Consider the following 23,837-nt stretch of genomic DNA (forward strand, 5'->3'; position numbering starts at 1 on the left):
ACACCATCAAAAACCACTACTAAAGCGGTTATTTGTACCTAGAGCTTCACTCCCAAATTTAGGTTAGAGATATCTTAATTAAGAACCTTAAGAAAAATATCACCATTACTTTCAAGGAAATCAAACTTATTCTAACCTGCATCCATACAGCAAACCTACTAGGTGAAGCAGTATGTCTGACACCGGAGATGAAGAAACAGCAGCGATATCACTGTGGTATTCATTTGTTTTTTTTTTTGTTTTTTTTTTTTTTTTTTTTCAACATTTATTTATTTTGGGGACAGAGAGAGACAGAGCATGAACGGGGGAGGGGCAGAGAGAGAGGGAGGCACAGAATCCGAAACAGGCTCCAGGCTCTGAGCCATCAGCCCAGAGCCTGACGCGGGGCTCGAACTCACGGACCGCGAGATCGTGACCTGGCTGAAGTCGGACGCTTAACCGACTGCGCCACCCAGGCGCCCCGACTGTGGTATTCATTTGTATATCACCCGTACACATAGGTAATGTGCATACACACACACACACACACACACACACACACACACACACACACCATTTATTATATGTTTCTAGATGTTAAATATGCATATAGATTAGGCAAAAGAACATCAGCATGCTCATATACTGACGTTAACAATCCTACCCTGTTCTCAAGTCTGGGGACCATACTCTAGCTAGAAAGGTGAAACAAAATCATCTCACATAACTGCACTCTTCTCTGGCAATGCACTTGAAAATAAAATATTTTTTTGATATCATCAAACAAAAAAATTAGCTTTGGAGAGAAACACTATTATGTTCCTTAGAAAATAACACCAGGAACTTCCAAAGCTTTCACTGGAAAGCCAGCCAGGCCTTTTATAGCCTCAGTCGTGCCTCCCGAGATTCATCTCCCCTTTGGGTACTTCACTAATGATGGCCTCAAGGGAGAGAATACTGAAATTTCTCTGAGTTTCATACTCTGGTTGAAGCAAAAGTAAACGGCCCTTCTCCTAATTTCCCAGCACACAGTCAAGGCAAGGCCATAATTCTTAAATATAAGTTTATTAAATACTTGGACATAACACAAAGAGAATCAACCTAGAATGTCATGGAACCAGATAATCTAGCATATAGTTTACCTGTTTTCAGTTTAGAGTTCAATACACGAACACCTCCCTACTAAGCTTCCAACCTGCCCCAAATGTCTAATGACTAGTAACCTAATAACCAAACCCAAGAGAAGCATTAGGGAGACTATGAAGTTTCTTTTCCTATGTAGTTTACTCCCACTCTCAAGGCTCAGGTTCATGCCAGAACCTTTCCTCAGATCATTGGACCTGAGAACATCCGCCTGCTATGGGAGAGGCTCTACTCACACATGATGACAGGGCTTTGCTTTACTTTACTAGAAAATAGGGTGATTTTTTTAATGCAAAGCCACAGTAAGCTGTAGCAGCAGGATTGTTCTGTTACAACTCTAGATGACGTTCATATCAAGGAATGTTTAGGTTTTGCATGAGATATTTAAGAAGTGAACCAGAATATGTTTAAATAAAAGAAGTATAATTTATATCTCACAGTGACTTCTCACCTTCATTGCATTAAGTAAGCTAAATAGACAAATTAAATGTAAATATAGTATCATATTGTCAATATATTAATGAAATGCCCATGCTTTGAAAATAAACAGATGAGAATAGTCAGAGCAATATTTCAATCAAAGATAAATATATAAAAGTTGTTCACTCTATATATCTATAGCTAGTCTGTGTTCTATTTTCACAAGGACATGAATATCTTAAAAGTGTTTATAGGGACGCCTGGGTGGCTCAGTCAGTTAAGCATCCAACTTCAGCTCAGGACATGATCTCGCAGTTCGTGAGTTCAAGTCCCATGTTGGGCTCTGTGCTGACAGCTCAGAGCCTGAAGCCTGCTTAGAGTTCTGTGTCTCCCTCTCTCTCTGCCCCTCCCTGTCACATACTCTGTCTGTCTGTCTCTCTCTCTCTCAAATAATAAACATTAAAAAAAGTTTATGTTTCACAGGATATTAATTTTTTAAGTGTTTATAAGCTAAACTACAGTAAAAGTAGGCATGTTTTGCTACTAAAAATTTTCACAGTACCCCTATTATAGTTTCATGTAATATACAACAAAATTCAATTCTTTGAAATATCAAGACATTTTAGTTTGTTTTTTAGTAAAACAAATTAAGCAGAGTAAAAAGTTCTTTTGGTTATATATTAATTTAAAATAAGATTTATAAGTCTCATGAGATTTTCAACAAATACTACTTGGACAGTTGAATGTCCACAAGCAAAGGAATGAAGCTGGGCCCCTACCTTACACAAAATATGAAAATTAACTCAAAATGGACCAAAGACTCAAATGTAAAAGGGTTAAAACTCTCAGAAGAAAACTTAGGAATAAATATTTAGTTAGGAAATGGTTTCTTAGAGATGACACCAAATACACAAATGACAAAAAAAAATAGATAAATTGAACTTCATCAAAATTTAAAATTTTGTACATCAGAGGACACCATCAAGAAAGTGAAGAAACAGTTCATAAAAGAAAATCATTTGTAATTTGTAAATCATATACTTAATAAGAAACATATCCAGAATATATAAAGAACTCTTACAAATCAAAAATTAAAAAACGAATAATCCAGCTAAAATGGGGAAAAAAGCTTGAAAACACATTTCTCCAAGGAAGATATACAAATAGCCAATAAGCACATGAAAAGAAGTTCAATGTCATTAGTCATTAGAGAAATGCAAATCAAAACCACAATGACATACTACTTCACACTCACTGGGATGACTGTAATCAAAACAACTGACGATAACAAAAGTTGGCAAGAATGTGGAGAAGCTGAAACCCTCAGCTGTTGCAAGAGGAAATGTAAAATTGTGCAGCTGCTTTAAGAAACAATTTGGTGGCCTCTAAAAGTATTAACATACAATTATCATCTGACCAGCAATTCTGCTTGGTATATACCCAAGAGAACTGAAATTTTTGGGTAAAACTTATACACAAATGCTCATAGCAACACTGTATCTAGTAACAACAAAAAAAAAATGGAAACAACCCAAATGTGCATCATGTGAAGAATGAATAAACAAAACGTGGCATATCTACTACACAATGGAACGCTACTGGATAATAAAACAGAATGAAGAACTGATATGTTCCACAACATAGATGAACCTCGAAAACATTATGTTAATCAAATGAACTCATATATTGTATGATTACGTTCATATGAAATATCCAGAATGAGCAAACCCCACAGAAACAGCGTATGAGGGGAGGCAGAAACAGGGAGTGACTGCTGTATGGAGCTTCTCCGTAAGTCAATGAAAATGTTCTTAAGTTAGATAGTGGCAATGGTTGCAGTTGCACGATACCTGAATATACCTAACAGTTATTGAAATGTATACTTTAAAAGAGTAAATTTTAAAGTGTATGAACTATATCTCAATAAAGCTCTCATAAAAATGAGATAGGAGAAATACATTCACAACTATATTATAGTTGTATCACAAATTACTTTAGATTTCTTCTACTACAGAAAATGTTCTTCAGTTTTCTTATTAGTCATTAGACAAGTATGCCTACTGATAGCCAAGTAAACATATTAAGAAGAAGAAAAAATGCACAAAGACCCCCAATGGCATTTCTGGCGGGCCTTGTGGGCAGAAAACAATTTCCAGTCATAACATATTTTAGTTGTTACGATTTTTCATTGTATTTTTCAACTTAAAAATGTACCCTGCCTAACACGAAATGCTATGTAAGAACAGCCATGGACTCTGCATTCTGTCTGGAATACTGTAGCCCAAATCTATCCCTCATTTGGTCCAACATACAGAATCTCATGACACAACTGGCAGTGGCAAAGGGAAAAGGAAACAGGAGAAGAGGGGAAGGAGGATAATCAGTTCATTCCTCCACCTCTAGCAATATTGCTCCTTTAGCTCCAGGACTGACCATACCCAGCATCCTTTCTCTTTACCCAACCTTTCAATCCCCTCTATCCCCCTAGAAACACTAAGACCCCGTCTTCATGAATCATCCTCTGGGCCAAGCACACCATTCTTCATATAGAAGGAATTCAGTACGTCTTAGGTGTTGAATTGGCTGCCTGAAATGGGACTTCATGCTTTGAAAATGTTACCAAAAACTGCGATAGCTTCTTTTGAAAAAGGAAACCAATCCTCAGACATTAAAATCTAAAATATCAGTTCTCAATCATGGTGTCTGAATCACTCATATACCATGATCAGCTGTACAGTGTTGCTCAAGTAATTTGTTACTAACAATAAAGTAACAATATTTGTCAATGATTGACTTTTTTAAATGTTTTATTAAGTAATCTTTACACCCTACGCGGGGGTCAAACTCACGACCCCCAGATTGTGTCACAGGCTCCTCTGACTGAGCCAGCCAGGTGCCCTGACATTTTTATATAATTAAAATATATTCAAAGTTATTGTTCTAATAATGTCCCTGTTATATTACTTCTAATATCATTTCTTAAATAGAGAAAGGAGTAAATGACAACTAGTGGGCAGAGACAGTTATTCAGAGAAGTGTACTAGACATGAGGATATTATCTATGGTGACTCAGACAGAGTTTGATTCTTTCCAGAAAGCCCTCCGTGCCCTCTTGTTAGCCCCATAGCATCAGAGCCAGGGAAATGAAAGATCACACTGTCATATGACTACACCCTACAATATTAATCAAAATAAATTACTTAGATGTTATACCCTATAGATACATACTAGAAGCCTACATATTTTATTTGTTTTATTAAACTATAACTTTGAATCCAAATGGGGGTCAGTCCCAAAGTGAACACAGGTAATTAATTTAAAGGAAGTCTTAGAATCAAGGCTATTATCTCCTCCTTCCTTATCAAATGAAGTAGTCAAAGGAAAACAAAACAACAAACAAACACAATAAACAAAAAAATAATGTGTGAGAGCATCTAAAATAACCAGAGTTTCCCCATTTTATTTCTTTAGATGGATGTTTAATAAGGTGATATGGAAGAGTCATAGCAGCCTTTAGGAGATCATAAAGTAAAAAAGTATTGGCAACTACTGGCAAATACAGTAGCCCCCCCTCCACCTTACATGTAGGGTATAAGTTGTTGCAACACGTCCAGTGGGTGCCTGACAGCCTGGACCCTACCAAACCCTCTACAGGTGATTCTTCTTATACACACAGACGTAATTATAAACGAGGTACAGTGAGAAATTAACAACAATAATAAAATAGAGCAATTATAATAATGTACTATAATCAAAGTTGTAGAAATGTGGTCTCTCTCTCTCTCTCAAAGTATCTACCTGTACTGTACTCACCCTTCTTGTGATGATGTGAGATGAAAAAATGCCTACGTGAGGAGATTAAGTGAGGTGAAAAACACAGGTGCTGTAACACAGTGTTAGGCTACTACTGACCTTCTTACAATTGGTCAGAAGGAGGAACATCTGCTTCTGGTCCACAGTTGAAACCTTGGGAAGCAAAACCAGGGATACTCAGGGACTACTGACCGGCTCACCATGGACAATGGGAATCAGCGATAATGGATATCTTAAAACTCCTGCATTAGCCATATGAAGACAACAGCCACAGAAGTCAGAGTGTTTTTCATTTCCTATTAGTAAGTTTTTAAATAGCCTAAAGTCCTATTCATTATATATATTTTTTTCTTTCGTGTCTTATTTTCTGCTTTTCATCTAATACCTGTCCATACACAGGGAAATCATGATAGAAAACAACACTGAAACCTATAAAAAAAACCTATAGTGGTAATTTAATATACCATATATTTGGAGGTAGCAACTCTACCTACATGGTCTACTTATTGGAAAGCAGTTTAAAGTGTATCAATCCTTAACTACCCAATACCAAGATGACTGACTAGCCAGCCTGATTTAGGAAGCAGATATGCTTTAAAATGTCTTGTTCAATCATTACATCCTATGCTGCAGATCTTGGTATCTAATTTTAATTGCAAATCATCTCAACAACAGCTACTTGAAAGCCATGAAATGAACTGGTGAAAATATGAAACATTTTGTTTTTTAATTTCAAAATCACAAGTTTAAAAACACAAAATATATCATCTATTATTTTTATATTTGAGTTTCGTATTCGTATTTTGTATCCTACCTCCTATTTTTTTTCCTGCTTTCAAATTGCTTTTAAAATGAACCCTTCTCGGGGCGCCTGGGTGGCGCAGTCGGTTAAGCGTCCGACTTCAGCCAGGTCACGATCTCGCGGTCCGTGAGTTCGAGCCCCGCGTCGGGCTCTGGGCTGATGGCTCAGAGCCTGGAGCCTGTTTCCGATTCTGTGTCTCCCTCTCTCTCTGCCCCTCCCCCGTTCATGCTCTGTCTCTCTCTGTCCCAAAAATAAATAAACGTTGAAAAAAAAAAAATTTAAAATGAACCCTTCTCTAATGGCTCTTTTGGGTGAAAGATTGTATCAGCCTACAGATTGGGTAAGTGTAAAAACATCCAGGATTTAGTGATAAACTAAAATACCTAGCATACCTTCCATAAATACATTCAACACACTTAGTGTTTACCCTTCAAACTTAAAAAATTCAAACCACAATTTAGTTAAAATAGTGTATCACTATTCAGCAGCTCAAAATATGGATATTTTGCCATAATTAAGATAGCAATTAGGAAATAAATATAATGTGTATTACCCGAAAATTACTTTCATGCAATTTTTTGAAATTCCTGTACCAGTATTGCCATATTTATTAGCAGTACCAACTTCTATCATTTTCCTTAATTTTCTTATAATTCTCAAGTGTAGATAAGAACTCCTAACGAGGGCCACCTAGGTGGCTCAGTCAGTTGAGCATCCGACTCTTGGTTTTGGCTCAGATCGTGATCCCAGGGTGGTGGAATCGAGCCCCACATCAGGCTCCATACTGAGTGTGGAGCCTGCTTAAGATTCTCTCTCTCTCTCTCTCTCTCTCTCTCTCTCTCACTCACTCACTCTCTCACTCTCACCCCCCCCTGCCCCTCTCCCTTGCTTACTCTCTCTCTCATAAAAAAAAAAAGAATAGCTCATAATGAAACGTATGATATTAAAAAGTATTTCTACCAATTATAAATTTAAAAGAATACAAGAAAGAAAGGGTCAAGGATCTGCCTTACATTTAAACTGTTACTGCAAAAGGAAAAGCATGGACAGGCAAAAACCATTACCAACAGTCACAGAGATAACACCTCCTTCTGTTTGGGATAATACAAATAAGAGAGGAAGGTTATGATTCACAGAGTGCGTTCAGTGGCCCTAATGACCTTTCTCAAGGCTCTCACAAACACATGTTACTGGACACCAGAAAGACTGGATAAGAAAGTGTGCACATATCTGTGCTAATCCATAGGACGCAGTGTGAATTCTGGAGTAGCATCTTTACATGCAAAGGGTGTACATTTTAATTTTTTATTCAGAGCTATGCTAATACAACATTCAGGCCCTTTACTTAACTCTGCAGTATTCTGACCTTTCGCGTGGTACAACCATTACGTTTACCCTAATTTGCTAAAGGTTTGATTAATTCAATTATGTGCGAATCCAGAGAAATGACAGAATTCAGGTTTATGCTTCCAATTTGCTCCCAGTGCAGGGCATTTACTACTACTATCACCACCTAAAATGAACCCATTCCCCTTCTTGTATGAATTATGCTTGTGATCCTGTAAGCACCACGCTTACAAACCGTGATCTTTAATAAGGATCCCAGCTCTAAATCAAAGAAGCTGAACCTGCTGCTTTTAAGGCATTATTAGGTATGTTTTTATAAAGTTTGAATAGCCATTAATAATTTAATTAATACTCTTATTTTAACAAAAGTTATCTTCCTTAAAACATCAGTTTATAAAGACATGCAAGAAAGAGATATTGACCCCGAAAACACAATTCAAATTTCACAACATAAAGTGGAAAAATAAAATTTATTTCTAGCAGTTGTGCTTTTAAAAACTATTCCTTAATGCACGTCCCCAATAACCCTTGATCCACTAATGGTCACTAAGGATTGCCAAGACACATGTCCACTACCAGAGCTTGAACAGCACACTGTATCAGGACTCTTATAGAAAAAAACGTGGTCCTAGTTGTTGAAACATCCAAATAGCCTTATATCCAAATAGCCCATGACATTTGTAGTCCTTCCCAGCATGGTGTTTCACTGGAAAACATCATCATGCAGAGAAATAAACTGCTGTGATGAATACTTAAGTACTACAAAGTTGTTCGGCACTCACCTTGAAAGAACTGAAGGTCATTCATTCTCACCTTATTTGGAAAGGCAATAAAGCTACCAGAGCTAGAGAATTTAAACTGGGAGTTGGCCTTAAATTACGTAAGACATGTGTTTGTCTATGTATCAGCAACATGCAACCTTCAAAGGAATATTAGCTACATTTCCTGTCTCACATTCTCAGCAAATCATCGACTTCAGGGAGTACATTGAAGCCACCTAGAGCCTCCCCAATGACATCTCTTTGGCCCATTCACGCCTTTTATTTCAGCCATCCCTCATTTTTTTAAAATTTGTTTATGTTTATTTACTTGGAGAGAAAGAGAGAGAAAGAGGGTTGGGGTGGAGCAAGAGGGACTGAGAGAGAATCCCAAGCAGGCGCTGTGCTTGCTGTCATCACAGAGCCCAACATGGGGCTCGATCCCACAAACTGTGAGATCATGACTTGAGCCAAAATTGAGAATCGGGCACTTAACCGACTGAGCTGCCCAGGTGCCCCTTTCAGCCATGCTTCAAAGCTCAGAGGACGCGGTGGCCTTCCTGTTCCAGAGTGTCTAGATGTGCCTTTGGTTTATCCCTTCCCAAGCACTGAGACCTAGTGCTCACTGCAGCAGCACATATACAAGCAGAGACCTATTTCAGCAGCCCACATTCAGTCATACTCAGAACCACACCTTAATCCGAGCTTTGTTTCCCATATCCAAGTAAGAAAGGACATTTCACTTGACTGCTTTTTACTATGAAAGGCCTCCCTCTTCCTAGTGCTACCCTCCCACAGCCAGCTCCACCAGTCACACTTTCCAGCTGTACTGGAACAATTCTCAAGCACGTCACTCCCCCTGCAGAGACATTCTCTAGTTCACGCATTTTTACCACATCCAATCTAAACTCCTCTGCCAGGCTTTTGGACTCCAAACTATGAATCCTCTAATCCTTGAAAATATGGTTTTATTAACATTCCCATAAATTCCCAGACATGTACCTTTCCCCCAGCCTTTGACTTTCACTCACATTACTCCCCCTGCCAGGAATACACTTCTTTCTCTCTCCTGCCAACTGAAACGTGCATTCAAGAGTCAGCTCAGGTCACACTTCTCTGAAAGATTTCCCTTTCCTCGCCTTACATCCCATATGGGTCTCCTATAGCACCCCAGTTAGCCTTCAGTTGTTTAGGACTCTCTCATTTCTAGTATTCTCCCTACATTTAGCTTAAGTACTCATCGGCCAAAGACCAAATCCTTACAGGATGCTTTAAATCTCTCCCAGTAACTAACATAGAACTTACCACACGCTATTTAGTAAATACGGGTAAGTTCATTGTATAGGATACATTGTCTATCGTCTCAAAACCTCAGGATCACTTTTGAATTTCCAAATAACAGATATCCTTCTATAGACTAACTGCATCTTTGGAACAAAAAAAATAGCAGTCCTGAGAGAAAGAGAGGGAAAGAAAGTGTTGCTTTTCAGACACAGATTTAAATGACAACTTATCCATGAGATTTCTGCACGTCTCATAACAGCTTTTGTCTCAGACTCTTTGCAAGGATGTTACAGCCTTGGAATCCAGGGATAGCGCCTCCTTCCAGGTTACAAGACAGATTTATTTCCTGACCAGGAAAAGGAAGATAATGCCTCCCCACAGGGCAAAGGTTGGGCAGCTTTGCAAAGCACTTCTTAAAAGACAGGGGATTGCCTAACCTTGCAGTTCCTAAGCTGTGACACAAACCCTGTGTGCAAGCATCCACCTGGGTCACTCAGCATTGCCCCTGGAGAATTCGGGGCCAAGGGGAATCGATTAGAACATGAAGCTCATGCTGCCTGCTGTGCCCTAAGTAATAAAGTCCTTTATCTCTGACCCAGGAGTCTCCTGTCTTCAGCCAGCATCCATATAACTGGGGCAGACTAACTTGGTAGCCTGCAAACTGGGTCAACTCTCAAACCCTTTGTAGTTTTTGACAACTTCTGGCTGTTAGCCAAAAGCAAGTCTGTTCAATTAGGAGTTTTTAGTTTACAAAAGAAAACAGAAGCTACCACATCAGTCTACACATCTAACACACAATGACATGGGTGAATCTCCAAAACAACATGCTGAGTGAAAGAAGCAAACTCAAAAGTGTGAAGACACCATGATGTAATGATATGAGGGTCTACAGCAGGCTAACGTAAAGTGGGAGACATCAGAATGTGGTTGCTTCTTAGGGGAGTCACTTGTGGATAGAACAGGGAAGGAGTTTTCTAGGGTGATGGGAATGTTCTATGTTTTGACTGGGGTGGTGGTTACAAGGATACAATAGTCAAAAGACATCAAACACTACAGTTAAGAACTGTGTGCTTTAATGCATGGAAATCATGCTCAATAAAAAAGCATTACAAGTTCTAAATATCCAAACACTGAATACATTGAAGTCTGTTTTAGTTTCAGGATATAATGATTCACAGACCCACTAAGACAATACTGGTCACATTCTTTGAACATTGTCTTTAGAGAGGCAGTTACAACACAGGGATTTAACAGTCTGAACTCTGGAGTCATACTGCTCAGGTTTTTTGTTAGCCAAGTACTGTCAGGCATCTTCCTTAGCCGCTTCATGCCTGAGTTCTCTCCTGTTAAATACAGTTTGACCTTGGCACAACACCTGGCTTGCAGGCACAGACCCCCTGAACAGCCAAAACTCCATGTTCAACTTTCGACTCCCCAAAAACCTACCTACCAATAGCCTGCTGTTGACTGGAAGCCTTACCAAGAAGGTAAACAGTTGATTAACACATATTTTGTATGTTATACTGTATTCTTATAATAATACCTAACTTTTTCTTAAAATTTTTCAGTCTTTCTAAGCTACACAGTTTGTCTGCTGGTTTTTTTTCCAATTGTCACAAACCTCAAAAAAATTTCCAATAGATTTATTGAAAAAAGTCCACGTAAGAGTACACCCACACAGTTCAAGCCCATGTTGTTCAAGGGTCAGCTGTATAAAAAAAAGTTCCTACCTGTGGTTATGAGAACTAATTAGGTAATATAGATAAACTGCCTTGTATGTAGAAAGCATTTACTAAAAAATTGGTTGTAATTATTATTTATTTAAAGATCATGATAACACAAGATTCAAAGTAATTCAGAAAAGGAATTCAGGATATTTATGTTAAAGCAGAGGAGCAATATGCTTTTAAAAATCTGGTAAGTTTAATGTACATTCACTGGTGGGAGTATGAGGTAGAATATTTACTAATAACACCACCCAAAAGTCATTTTTATTATATAATCTAATAAAGCAATAGATCCAAATCATTTTTTTACATGCTACTGAAAGCACAGAAAGAAGAAATTAAGCCAAATAAATTTCACTTCTAGCAAATATCTCAAGTCCAGATAGAGGTGTCTCATTTGCTTTCTGACAGCTGCATCGTTAGCCTTTTTTCCCCTAACGCAATACATGTGAAAGTAGAAGATCCAGTTGAATCCTAATCCAAACCTTGCCTAAAGAGTAAATTGAGGACAAAACTTGTGAAAAACAGGCCTAAAGGAAATATATGAAAGGATCAAATCCTGGGTATCATCGTACAAAGACAGGGAGAGTGGGACAAAGGGGTGAATTCGCAGCGATGGGAAAGCACTTTGGTAAAGGACAAAGCAAATAGGGATCAAACTTCATGGCTCTGCAGATCAGGCCACACTCTATCTTTAGTATATATGCCACTGGTTAATGTCCCCATCAAAAGGCACGTGTGCCACAGAATCACCTCAGCACTTGTGCTCTTTAAGATTATTCCCAAGCTTTTAAAAGGACGTATAATTAGAAAAGAGAAAGTAAACAATAAGCAATAATGATGTAAATAAGTAATAATGATGTAAAATTTCTATCCTTTTAAAATTCATTTTTTACATTGCTTGTTACTGCATCATTAAAATAGTTCTAACATTTAGTATCTACTCCATTAAAAGTCTTTCCAATATTTCATATCCATTATTATATGTATGACATGTGAGGAATTTTATGTCACTGAATTGGCATATGAGTAGAAAATTTCAGTGTAAAAGAAAATATAACGAAGTTAATGAAAAATGCAAATTCCTAGGAAACAAGTCAAATCTTTGGATAATAAAGGAGGAACGAGCATATTGGGTTAGTGTTTTCAACCTGCCCTGCCAGGAAAATGTTGAGGCAGAATGGTGATTACTGAGTATTTAATTATGGAACTGACTCAGGCCTCCTGGCAAACAGAATCATTTCTCTGCTTAAGAATTACAATACCTGGGGTACAGCAGTAACACAACTGAAGATGAGTTTCAGACTTTGAAATAGGTAGCTACTAAAAAAAAATAAAAACCTACGATTATTTTCATCTTTAAGCCTTATTACATGTTTCTTCTTTTTTTAAAGTACAACAGTAGCGTGCCATGAGCTTCACCCAGGAAGTGGAAAGAATAGAAATTACAATCCCTCCCCAACCACGATTTTTCTAAGAGGCAGCATTACAGAAGAGGTTACCACATACTTCAGTGATCCACTGTGATCATGCAGACAGCAAAATGTTACAGGGGGAAAGGCATTTGAATTATGACTACATTCATTTCTATCTAAAAAGCAGGTGCACACACTTAACATATGTAAAGTCCATAAAGTTCGCACTTCCTTTTCTTGCCAGACCTGAAGAGTTCATCTGAAAAAGTGGCATTTAATTGCACTCCTTGACTCCTCAAACCGAACAAAGTATTGTGTACAAAAACATCTACTCTCGACAAAGAATTGTACATAATCATAAAAAAAAAAAAACTTCTTGGCTTTTCTTCATTGTAAAGAGCTTTTTTCCATCCCTGAGGACTTCCAGCTTTGAAGTGAAGAAAATGAACTTTTTATCATAGAGTGACCCTCCTACAACTGCCTATTTACGTTTTGATCTAAAAAGAGAAACTTGTCAGTTTTCTACCTGCTAATCACCGCTACCACAGCCCTCCTAATGTGGACAGTCTGGAGAGAGCCAAGTTTTTACTCCATGTTTCAAGGAGATGGAAGCATTCTATCTGGCCAATGATCAGTGGATCCGGATCCACAGGCATTGTCCAAATCAAAAACCTGTGGTCAAAACATTCTAGACTCCTCCCTCTCCTGCCTTCCCCAGTTCACATTGGCCACTGAAGTTGACAGACTGCCCTTTCTCTCCAGCCCCTGTCACTGCGTTATTTTGGACCTTACCACTTCCACTTCAGTTGCTTCCTTTGTGGCCTTTCTACCTTCAGTCTTGCCCCACTCAAAGCTATTTTCCACGCTGTCACCATAGCAATTGCCTAAAGAATAAATCTGACCATGTCACATAACACATGATCTGTTCCTGACTACTGATAAAGTTTATTTGTATATCAGGACCCACAAAACGGAGGCAGGCCCAGCCACCTGGTCCACATCACAAATCCAAAACTTAAGGCACCCTGCACGTAATGGGAAACACCTGTCAAGGAAATCTAACATTAACTAATCACAATCCTCCAGCTGGGCTTTAGCTAGCTTACTTTACCTTAGAAAATGGGACCTCCTAGCCTTGTAAGGGAATCCCTAGCCTCCCAGTCAATCATGCTTGTTTCCTTGTTGCCTCTTCCAACGCCTCTTAAAACTCACACTTGCCCAAAATCCCTTGGGAAGAATGATCCAACTACTTGTGAGGCACTGTACTCCCCCAGTCGAGGATTGTTCTCCCTTGAAGAAAGGACATCAAACTGATTACTAAATTGTTTCAGTTTTGTAAATTGACAGCTTGGCAATGAGATGGGCCCTGAAGACAGCTGCTAAAGATTCTGGGGATGGCTTCTAGAAGCAGGTGATTGTACCCACAGAGCCATTTTATTTGCTGCCTCTCCAGCTGCTCTGGTAAGCTTCTCTCTGATCAAGCTCTGCTTATTTTGCATTCTGAACTCCTCAAGTTTGTTCATCTTAATCCTTCCAGGTGGAAAACTGGGGTGTGAGACTCCAGGGGTTTTTCTTCACAAGGTGGAAAACTGGGGTGTGAGACTCCAGGGGTTTTTCTTCACAAGGTGGAAAACTGGGGTGTGAGAGACTCCAGATTTTCATGGTGAGACTTAGTAGGCCACATATTTAGGTTTGTAGCCAAACTCATCTATGATTAAGCACGTTGTGGGGGGTGGGGGGCTTTCAAGTATCAGGAACAGTGCACACAGGCAGTCAGAAACAGTAAGTCTGGCTGAATTATGATGGCTTATTTCAAGGGAAAATAATGGTTACCCTTCAATCTAAGGAAAGCAAGTTGGCAGCCATTGGGGGTGCAGGACTCACAAAACTCAAGGCAAGTCCACAGCACAAAGTGCTAGGAAGGTTGGGGAAATAAATTAACACAAGAAATTCAGACTTTTCTGATGAATGGCACATCAAAATCTAAGTAGGCACAAGTTGGACCATTAAAAGCCATTAGACTATCCACCACTACAAAGAAATAACAGATCTAGGGGTGCCTGGGTGGCTCAGTGGTTAAGCATCCAACTTCAGCTCCGGTCATGATCTCACAGTTCGTGGTTCAAGCCCCACAGCAGGCTCTGTGCTGACAGCTCAGAGCCTGGAGCCTGCTTTGGATTCTCTCTGTCTCTCTTCTCTCAAAAATAAATAAACGTTAAAAAAAGAAGAAAGAAATGCCTCCTACTACTCCCTTCTACCCTCCTTTACCTCAGTACTCAGTCTACTAATCCTCTGTCTGCACTGCCTTTCCACTTTAAACACACTGCAAGACTGTAAACAAAAACCTCCCAAATTAATGGCCTATGTCCAGAGGCCCTTATATCTACCCCCAAAGGAGGGTCGCCACATGGGCCCCTCTCGGGGTTGATGGGACTCCAAGGGATTCTCCAGTAAATCTCCACCAGTATTCCCTTAAACAACCAAGGGGAGACTAAAATAAAATTAATTTTTAAAACTTTGCCAAATTCTGGTAGATGCTCAACTTCACTCTCTACTTTAAACCCCACTCACTGTGGAGACTTGGAGAAAACTGATCGGGGAAACCTGAGAGAAGCGAGCAAAGGGTGGAAATTCTTACCAGAATCAGCTCTCCTGGATCTCTGTCTGTAGTGCCTGGTCAAGAGAGGAAGGTAAAATTTCATGTTATCTCTTCCTTTTCAAGATGCATTGGTTATTGATCCTTTCTCTCCCAAGGACAACTATTGCCTTCTTACTTATCTCATTTTGAGTTCTGAGAACTGGGCTTGGCAACCATCAGGTTGGGGGCCCTCAAAAGATAGCCAGACAGAAATAGAAGTTGCATTACATTTGTGGCTAGTGCCCTACCGATTATTGCCAGCTTTCAAGGGAAGTGGGTCTTTGTTTCAGCTATCTTTGGGAGTGGCTCTGGATCTTGGGAGAGAGGTATCTTTTGCACCTTCTTTGGGAATGCCTCTTGCGTTCAATAGATTGTTCAATACTGCCAGGAATATTTACTGCTTGTCCTGGCCTAAACCTAACAATATATTTAAAAGGATGATTGATGATTTTTTTTTAACTAGTTCTATGGTTAGAGCTTTGCCGATATTGGAGGCTGATATTCAGAACCTCATAGGAAATTTTTTAGGCCTTCTGTCCTAAGTCAAATGAAACTATGTACCCAAAAGGAAATAAAAACATTCCAAAGACAAATAGCTCTAAATCTAGAACACAGGAATCTTTTGATTTCCACCTTAGTTGAAGAGCTTCTCCCTGACCTGAAGAAGCAAAGAGAAGATATATAGTTGGATGGGTGGTCAGCCCTTTGAGATCATACAGGTTGCAATACCAATTGTTTGAGGAATTACAAAGAACTGTCCTTATCTTGTAAATTCAGTCTTTACAAGAACAGAATTGCAGCTCTAGAAGCAATTCAAGACCCATCTATCATTTTTAATCAATCCCCAACTCTCTCCCACCCCCCTGCCCTGGCTAATCTATTAAAGTTTGTAGGTATTGTGAAATTTTGGTTTAGGGGGCACTTGGGTGGTTCAGTTGGTTAGGTGACCGACTTCAGCTCAGGTCATGATCTCATAGTCCGTGATTTCGAGCCCCACGTCAGGCTCTGTGCTGACAGCGTGGAGCCTGGACCCTGTTTCAGATTCTGTGTCTCCCTCTCTTCCCCTCCCCCACTCACACTCTGTCTCTGTCTCTCTCAAAAATAAATAAACATTAAAAAAATTTTTTTGGATTTAGGAAACATGTCCTTGTTGGAGGAGCTGGCATTCTTTCCTTGTGCCTTTGCAATGTAAATGTTCTACCCACTCTTCTCTGGAACCTGAAGGCCACCTCTTTGAAAAGCTAACTTCAGGGAGGTAATTCTTATCAGAAAGAAGGAAGAAAAGATAGAAAGGGACGGGAGGCTATCTGGAAACTAGGCCAATGAAAAATCTTTAAAACGTGTCAAGCCGTCTGAACAAGTAACCTTAACTTATTCCATCAATTTGGATCCAGCCGTTCTTTTATAATCTAGCAAGTTTTGCATCACTGTACCCTGGAAATCATCTTTTTCGATTTCTAAATTTACAGTGAAGTTTTTTCTTTTTTTTTTTTAATCCAAAATGCCTGTCACCTGTGATTCTCCCCCAATAGCCCAAAGATAATAGAAGCCAATAGAGAGAGCCTCCTCCCTCCTCCAAAACGTTTGGAGACTGCAGGAAAGGCATCTGGAGAATATAATGGTTATAACGGAAGGCCATCTATCTGTTCCAGCACCAACCACACAACTCTGTGCAATGCATGAAGAGCTCTTGGTGGTGTCACCGGTCAAATACGACGTGTTTCTCCTTCCAAGGCTCAGAGCGGCGGTGCCTCTACAATTCAAACCCGGCTCTGGGCACAGTCTCTTCCTGCACTGGGAAGGAGTCGCCACACCTCTAAGAGGGGCGGGTCACTGAGGATCCAGACGGGGCCCCTCCCTCTCTGACAGTCTCCGATTTTGGAATGCAATTTAAATATACTCAACAGAGTCCCGGAGAGACACAGGGGAGAGGGGAGAGTTCCCTTGGAGCCCGGGTCGGGTGGAGGATTACGGAATCCTAGAACCGGAGAGCTGACCTGAGATCATTCTCACATTGCAGCTGAGGGAACTTCAGGAGCCAGCCCGGGTCCTTCCAGTAGCTAGTGCGGAAGCTGAGAGCCCGGCTCCGCTCATCTGCTCCTCGTCCTGAGCCAGGGTGCGAGCCCAGTCCCTTTGCCTCTGGGCCCGGCAGCGCGTTGAGGGGACCGCGGGTGCAGGCGGCCACCTGTGGGCGCAGAACTCACTCCTTCGCGGCCCTTGGGCCGGCGCTCCGAGGCGCCGCTGCGCGGACGCCGGCAGACTGGCCCGCAAACCTGCAGCCTCAGGGGCCTGGCCCTGCCCCCATTCCGGGTCGCGCGAGCACCCGCTACAGGCCGCCCTGGTTTCCATAGCAACAGATGCACGAGTTCCCCCAGAGGCGCCCCCAGGGTCAGAGGTCATCTCTGTGACAACGGAAGCTTCCCGCGCTACGGCGGCTCGGGCGGGCCGTTTCCGCCGCATTGCGCTGCGGCGCGCCGGGCGCTCCTAGGAAGGGAGCGCGCGGTGGCCGGTCCCGGAGCCTCGGGCCGCGGATCACACCCGGAGGAGGACCGTGTCTGGCCCGCGTGCCCCGTCTCTTCGGACTCAATTAGGCAGACTCACAACCCGACTTCGGCCAGGTCACCCAGGGGCCCGACTCCTGGAAGCGGATCGGAGCCGCAGAGTGGCCGGCCCCGGCTTGCAGGGAACAGTGACACGCCGCTCCGGAAAGCAGGGACTCTGCCCCCGCCCGTGAGGCCGGCCAGACCTCGTCCCTGACACACTTAGCGCCTGCCAGCCCGCGAGTGGCCCAGCGCCCTCCGCCTTGACAGTAGCTCCAGAAAGGAGAAGCTACCTGGATCAGCGTGGTTGTGGGATGTGCAGGGAGCTAGCGAGTTTGAAGATGACTGCTTTAAAACTGGAAAGAACAAAATATTAAGGGAGGGGGGGCACCTCCTTTCCAAGCAACTGAACTAGAGGCTGTTTAGGTGCTGCCCCTCAAGAGCAAAAATATGCCACCAGGGAGGGTCCCAGTTACCACCTTCAGATAAAGAAGTTCGATAAAGAAAACAGGAACAATTCATTGAGCTGTTTTTGCGGAACGTCTTCCTTTTTAAAGAGAGGCAAATTTAAGATTAGAAAAGAAAATGAATGGGGCTCTTGCAGAGGGCACCTGATGGCACTCTACCATTCGCTATTTAAAGGCTGAGAGTGCCAGATGGGGAGACTGTGATTGGTTCCGTGAGCTTGTATCCTTGAGTAAGGCCTCAAGTTTTGAGATTTAGGAAGAGGGTATTATAAAATGTGGGCCTAGGGAATGTTTGCAAGTGGTGTTTCAGGATGCTTTATCATGGCGGGATGAAGCGCTGAGAAGTCCACTAAGGACTTTTCTTCTCTTTGTTTTATCATTAAGAAACCAAATTCTTGGTTGGCACTGTTGGGAAGGAGTAAGCATTAAGTGACCTTAACCAAGCTAATTTATGATACCCGCTGTTACATTCCCACAGTTAACTTTCTCAGAGAATCCTGTTTTCACTATTAATTCATTGACTAAAAATGCATTGAAAACCTGCTCCGTATCATAAGTAGAGTTTATGTCAGGGAACAATAATTAAGGCAACAGTGCCCAACAATTGTTGGGTGACTTTCTTAGATAGTGTAAGTAGGTTAAATAAACAAAAACCTCAGTTTCCCTGCAAAACATGTCTGCATCATGCCTCCCTTTGCCTTCATGTTTATTCCTTCTCTGAACCTCCCTTCCTTTTGTCACCCTGCCTTTTTCATTCTGAACAAAGCAGAAAGTCAGTTTGTAGCAACTAGAGAAATACACAGGGGAAAACATCAGGAAATACTTGGTCCTTAAAGAGCAGAAGAGCAAAGACATTAGTGCATCTCTAGAGGAATATGGAGGAACTCAGAAGTCTCCCTCAGAAAATTCTCTACCCTTCAGTGCTCAGGTTCAAGTCTTATAAGGAAATATGGAATGTGGTACACAAAATGAAACCCCAAACAACACAGACTATGGCACTGGGCAGGAAGAAGTGTCCGTTGTATTTCCCTGACCCACAGTTCCTCCTGGAGATGATCCTAAGGCTACACTCAAAGGTTTTATTACAAATATAGACACCACGATGTAACGTCTGGTTTAAAACTTAATAGAGGGGGAAAAAATAGAGGAGCTTCAAATATACTGTTAAATCCCAACTGTCTCGCCTTAAGGCATAAAAAACTATTTTGAATAAATACTTCCATTTTGAGACATCTACATGGTATTTATAGGAAGATTATGAGTCAATTGACTGAGTTATGATGCCAAAATGTACAAAGAAGCGAAAATTTTGATTGTTGTCCTTGTTGCCATATGTATTTTAAAAAACCAGAGAAGTCCCCAGTGTTTGTGTTGCTAAAACATGGAAGACTGGGTTTGAACGTTAAAGAAATGGTTTCACGTGGGAAATGTTAAATACAGTCTAGATTACCTTTGGCACCTTCTGAAAGCGATGCATCGTTTGAAAAAATATTCTCAGTTTTAGATGCTGTGGAAGATGAGACTAGGCTGGATAGGAGTACACCCCGTCATCCTTGTGGTTAAAACCGAGTTTAGATTATCATGCATCGGATTTCACACTTGTTAACTTGGATTTCATTTCAAAAAAGAAAAATCCACTCTCCCAGAAAGTCAATACTTGGAAGCCAGTCTAAAATACTGTCCTTTGGTTCCTGAAGTGCCCCTGCTCTGCAAACTCATTTTGCTACTTCAGTAACTAAAGCTTCTTGGATGGAGTCCAAGGCCAACTCCGATTACACGGAATCCCACTCTAAAGGCAAGCATGTCAGAAAGAGAAGGGCCTCACACCTGTTTGGTGTTGCAGCCATGCAGTCTGAATTTGATGTCTCCATTTGGTACATGCTCAGTGTTTAGAAATGCAGAGGGTATGGCCAATTTGTGGCTTACCTAGCTCTACAGGCACCCAGGATGAGTCGGCAGGCTGAGAAGGGGAAGGAGTAAAAAAATGCTTACTTTCTTTTTTCGCCCGTCTCTCCCTATTTTCCCACTTCTAAATGCCATGACAGCCCTACATGTAAAGCAAGTCGTTTTAAAAGAATAACATATATTTAAATGAGTAACAGAGGCGTACCAGATGTTTTTGGCACCTAAAACAGCTTTAGCGAAAGGCAAAAGCAGAGCTGAAAGACACCAGAACAAGTAGGAAATAGCAAGTGACAATGAGTTCTACCAAGCCTTGCTTGTATGATCTCCAAGTTACCTGGCAGAGAGAAAGACTGCGTTCAGGAAAGGAGATGCTCGGGGTCATAAGTTTGTGAGATCTAAATGTGCTCTGCGGAACTAGGTCCAGGACATCTGCTTCATACCCTCCTTGCCACTGTCACTGGTACTTAATAAAATTATCTTTGACTACAACTTATCTTAAATTCTATGCTTTCCCAAAACCCTATCAAGCCATGGAAGTTTGGGCATCTCATGAGTGTGGTTCAATAAGTGTATCTATTTAAGGGTCTGGGCTTCCTCTGCTTGTTGTACATTATGTGTCTTGAAGAGATATCCATGACATGACCTTAGTATTTACCTTTGTTGTGGATTTTTTTTTCCAACCACTATCCTTAGCAGCTGTCACTCAAAGTCTAGCGACCTAGATTAGTACCCAACTGGCCTGTGATACACATTGGTCAGTCCAATCTATCATTGCTGGTTTAACGAAACATATCAAGCCCTCCTCCAGGCTAACTAAGTGCCTTGGACTTAGTATTCCCTATTTAATGATTTGCCTAAAACACAATCACCTTGCATGACTCACAGTGAAAGTTGAAGCAGGTAACATTTATTCTAAACATACAGCCATTGCTCAACTAGGAGAATAGGGGACAGTAGGACATTTAAGCGTGAGTGTGCATGTGTGTGTGTGCTCTCTGTTAATGGTTGTATTGTGAGACACTGGACGTTTCTATGAAGACGGTAGATTTACATTATATGCAGGATTTCCAAGCTATTAGAATTTATTTTAACAAGCATATATTGTGTAAGTATAATCTTCATGTTCTTTTCCAGTTAAATCTTACATAAAAGCAACTACAAAAAGCCTTTTAAATTAACACCTCTTATTTAAAAGCTAATAACTTTGGGATAGATAAATAACTTTGTCCTTAAGTGCATGACTCTATTTTCACATCAACATGAGTATATAGCAGAGTTTTAAAAGTCCTCCAACGAGCCTTGACCAAACTACCTATACTTCTTGACAATTTAAAAATTGGGAATAATCAGTAATTTGTTCTATAATTTGCAAAAGTTGGGAAGAATTATTAATCTACACAGTCTTCACACTGAATTCCTGATCCTAGTACTGGTATTTGGAGGGATTCTGCCAAACTTCTTAGTTTGAAACCCGTTAATTGTCCTTATTTTAGATTTAAGATAACATAATAGGTAGTAGTCAATCTGTTCTCTTTGGTTTTAACAGTTAAGAGGATGTTAGTCTTTGTTTTATTTTAATTACCCAATTAACTTCTTGGTTATACTGCTATCTTGGGATCGAAAACCTGCAAACGATTTTAGGCTTCATGTTAATAGCAGAAGGAGAATGGAATCTACCAGTTACGTTACAATCCTGAAAGGGAATGGTTAAGCATGGATTTGAGTCAAGTTCAAAAAGCAAAACTTTTAGAAGATGAGATAGTGTGACACATTAATGTCACATTTTTAAAACAGCTTACAAAATGCTCCAGTTCCCAGGTTGGAACTCTAACTTCTAGCAATGTAAGACTACACTATCCTATCAGAATAGTTGGTGATGTCGTTAGACACTCTTTGAATTAACCTATCAATTCACACCCAAGTACTTTAGCATTCATAAGCTACAAAATAAATTACTCTAAAAATAATGTGTCATTTGACACCTTCCAAAATGTCTTGGAAAGAAAAAAAAATCTTCTTTATTCAGAGAGAGGAAAGTGGGTGGGGTGGGGGAGGTGTAATAAAAATATCTTGAATCGTGTATGGGGGGAGGGGAATTAGTGTTTCCAGTAAAATTGTTTACAAAAAAAAATTATAAAGGCCAGTAAGGAAACTTAGTGTCCCCAGTCCGCCCTCCAGTACTATGGAGGGAGTGACTTTATGGTCCCTAGACTAATGGCCGAATCCAAAAAAAAAAAAAAAAAAAAAAAAAAAATGCTTTTACAGTATTCCTTTCTCAAAAGGGGGCTAAATCTTTTCACAGGACAGGAAAAGGCTTCAAAACCAACTATTTTCACTGCGTGAAGGAACAATCCCCCTTTCTCCCAACGGCAGCCCTTGACTTGTCCCACTTGGGTAAGTCTCGCAAAAAAGGTCTTCACATTAACTTGTGATACAGTAGTGCTGCGGATCTAGGCATCACCGAAACATCAGCGAGTGTTGGGCCGGACGCGGGCTTGGGGTACACCTCACAGCTGAATTAGAAATGCGGGGGGTAAGGGGACAACACGGCTTTCTCCTTGGGCAATGCTCAGGATGGTGGTGTCAGCTCAGAGTTGCTAAACGCTGAGGAGTTGGGAGAGAGAAGGGTAAAAGGACAGGGGACTGAGGGAGGGGGAGGAGGGGGAAGGAGGGGGAGGACGCCACAGAAGGGGCCGGTGAGTAAGGGGCAGAGCCACAGCACAGGGATGAGAATTCCAGGGCAGAGGCACAGAGCCCACTGCAGCACGGCGCCCGCGGGCAGCCAGAGACTTCCCCCAGAGCCTCCACAGCCACCCAAACGTCCCAGCTGGGGCAACTGCCCAGGTGTCCTCCGCCCGCAGGAGGGCATCTGCCCTTTCGGACGGTCTAACAACTCGCGGTGTCCCTTCTCCTGCAGCGGTGGGGGCCTCACAGGGTGCTCAGCCTCCACACCCACCGCCTCCATCCCCGCCCACCCCCTCCTCCCCCTCCACTCCCTCCTTCCCCTCCTCCTCCTCCTGTTCGCCCTCCTCCCGCTCCTCCTCCTCCCCCTCCTCCTGCTCTCACTCCAGGCACCCGCAGACGGCAGCCCCCTCGGAGCGAGCCGCCCCAGCTACGCTGCATTTGCAAGGTTCGGAGGCAGGGAGGCAGCAGCCACTTGCTGCCCGACCCCGGCGGAGCTTGGGGTGTCAGGGCGGCCACGGGGAGCCATGATCGACTACACCGCAGTGCCAGCGTCAGGAGCCTCCAGCGCCCCGGCTACCACTGCAGGACGGCCGGTGCCCCGCCCCCGCCCCCCAGCGCAGCCCCAGACACAAACACAGGGCCCCCGGGCCCTCCCCAGCCTGAACTGAACCCGGGGACGCCACACACCCCCGCTGCCTACGCGCGCGGCTCCCAGACTGGCTGCGCCCAACCTCCTCGTCGGCGCGCCGCCGCCACCACGCAGCCCTCCGGCCCGGCCTCCCTGGCGGACTCGCCCACAGCTTCGCGGCCGCCCCCAAACGCTTCAGATGGGGATACCGGGAAGTGAACCCCCGGGACTCGACTCCCCGAATCACCTGCATTTGCATTTCTTATGTAATGCACTGCAAGTTGCC

The 23,837-nt window shown here is 41.8% G+C and overlaps 1 protein-coding gene across 3 annotated transcripts in view; it reads right to left on the minus strand.

Moving 5' to 3' along the window:
• Window positions 1-23,837, minus strand: part of FGF14 (fibroblast growth factor 14) — a 617,709-nt gene that overhangs the window by 592,860 nt on the left and 1,012 nt on the right. The window contains exons 1-2 of one of the 3 annotated variants that reach the window (XM_047871296.1): window positions 17,324-17,524; window positions 15,327-15,361 (exon numbers count right to left, since the gene is read on the minus strand). The exons of the other annotated variants lie outside the window; for them this stretch is intronic. The gene's annotated coding sequence lies outside the window, so the exon portion shown is untranslated. Of the gene's footprint in view, window positions 1-15,326; window positions 15,362-17,323; window positions 17,525-23,837 lie in introns of those variants that run through there. 3 annotated transcript variants of the gene reach the window in all.

The sequence above is a fragment of the Prionailurus viverrinus genome, chromosome A1 (assembly GCF_022837055.1).
Source record: "Prionailurus viverrinus isolate Anna chromosome A1, UM_Priviv_1.0, whole genome shotgun sequence".
NCBI classification, from domain to species: domain Eukaryota; kingdom Metazoa; phylum Chordata; class Mammalia; order Carnivora; family Felidae; genus Prionailurus; species Prionailurus viverrinus.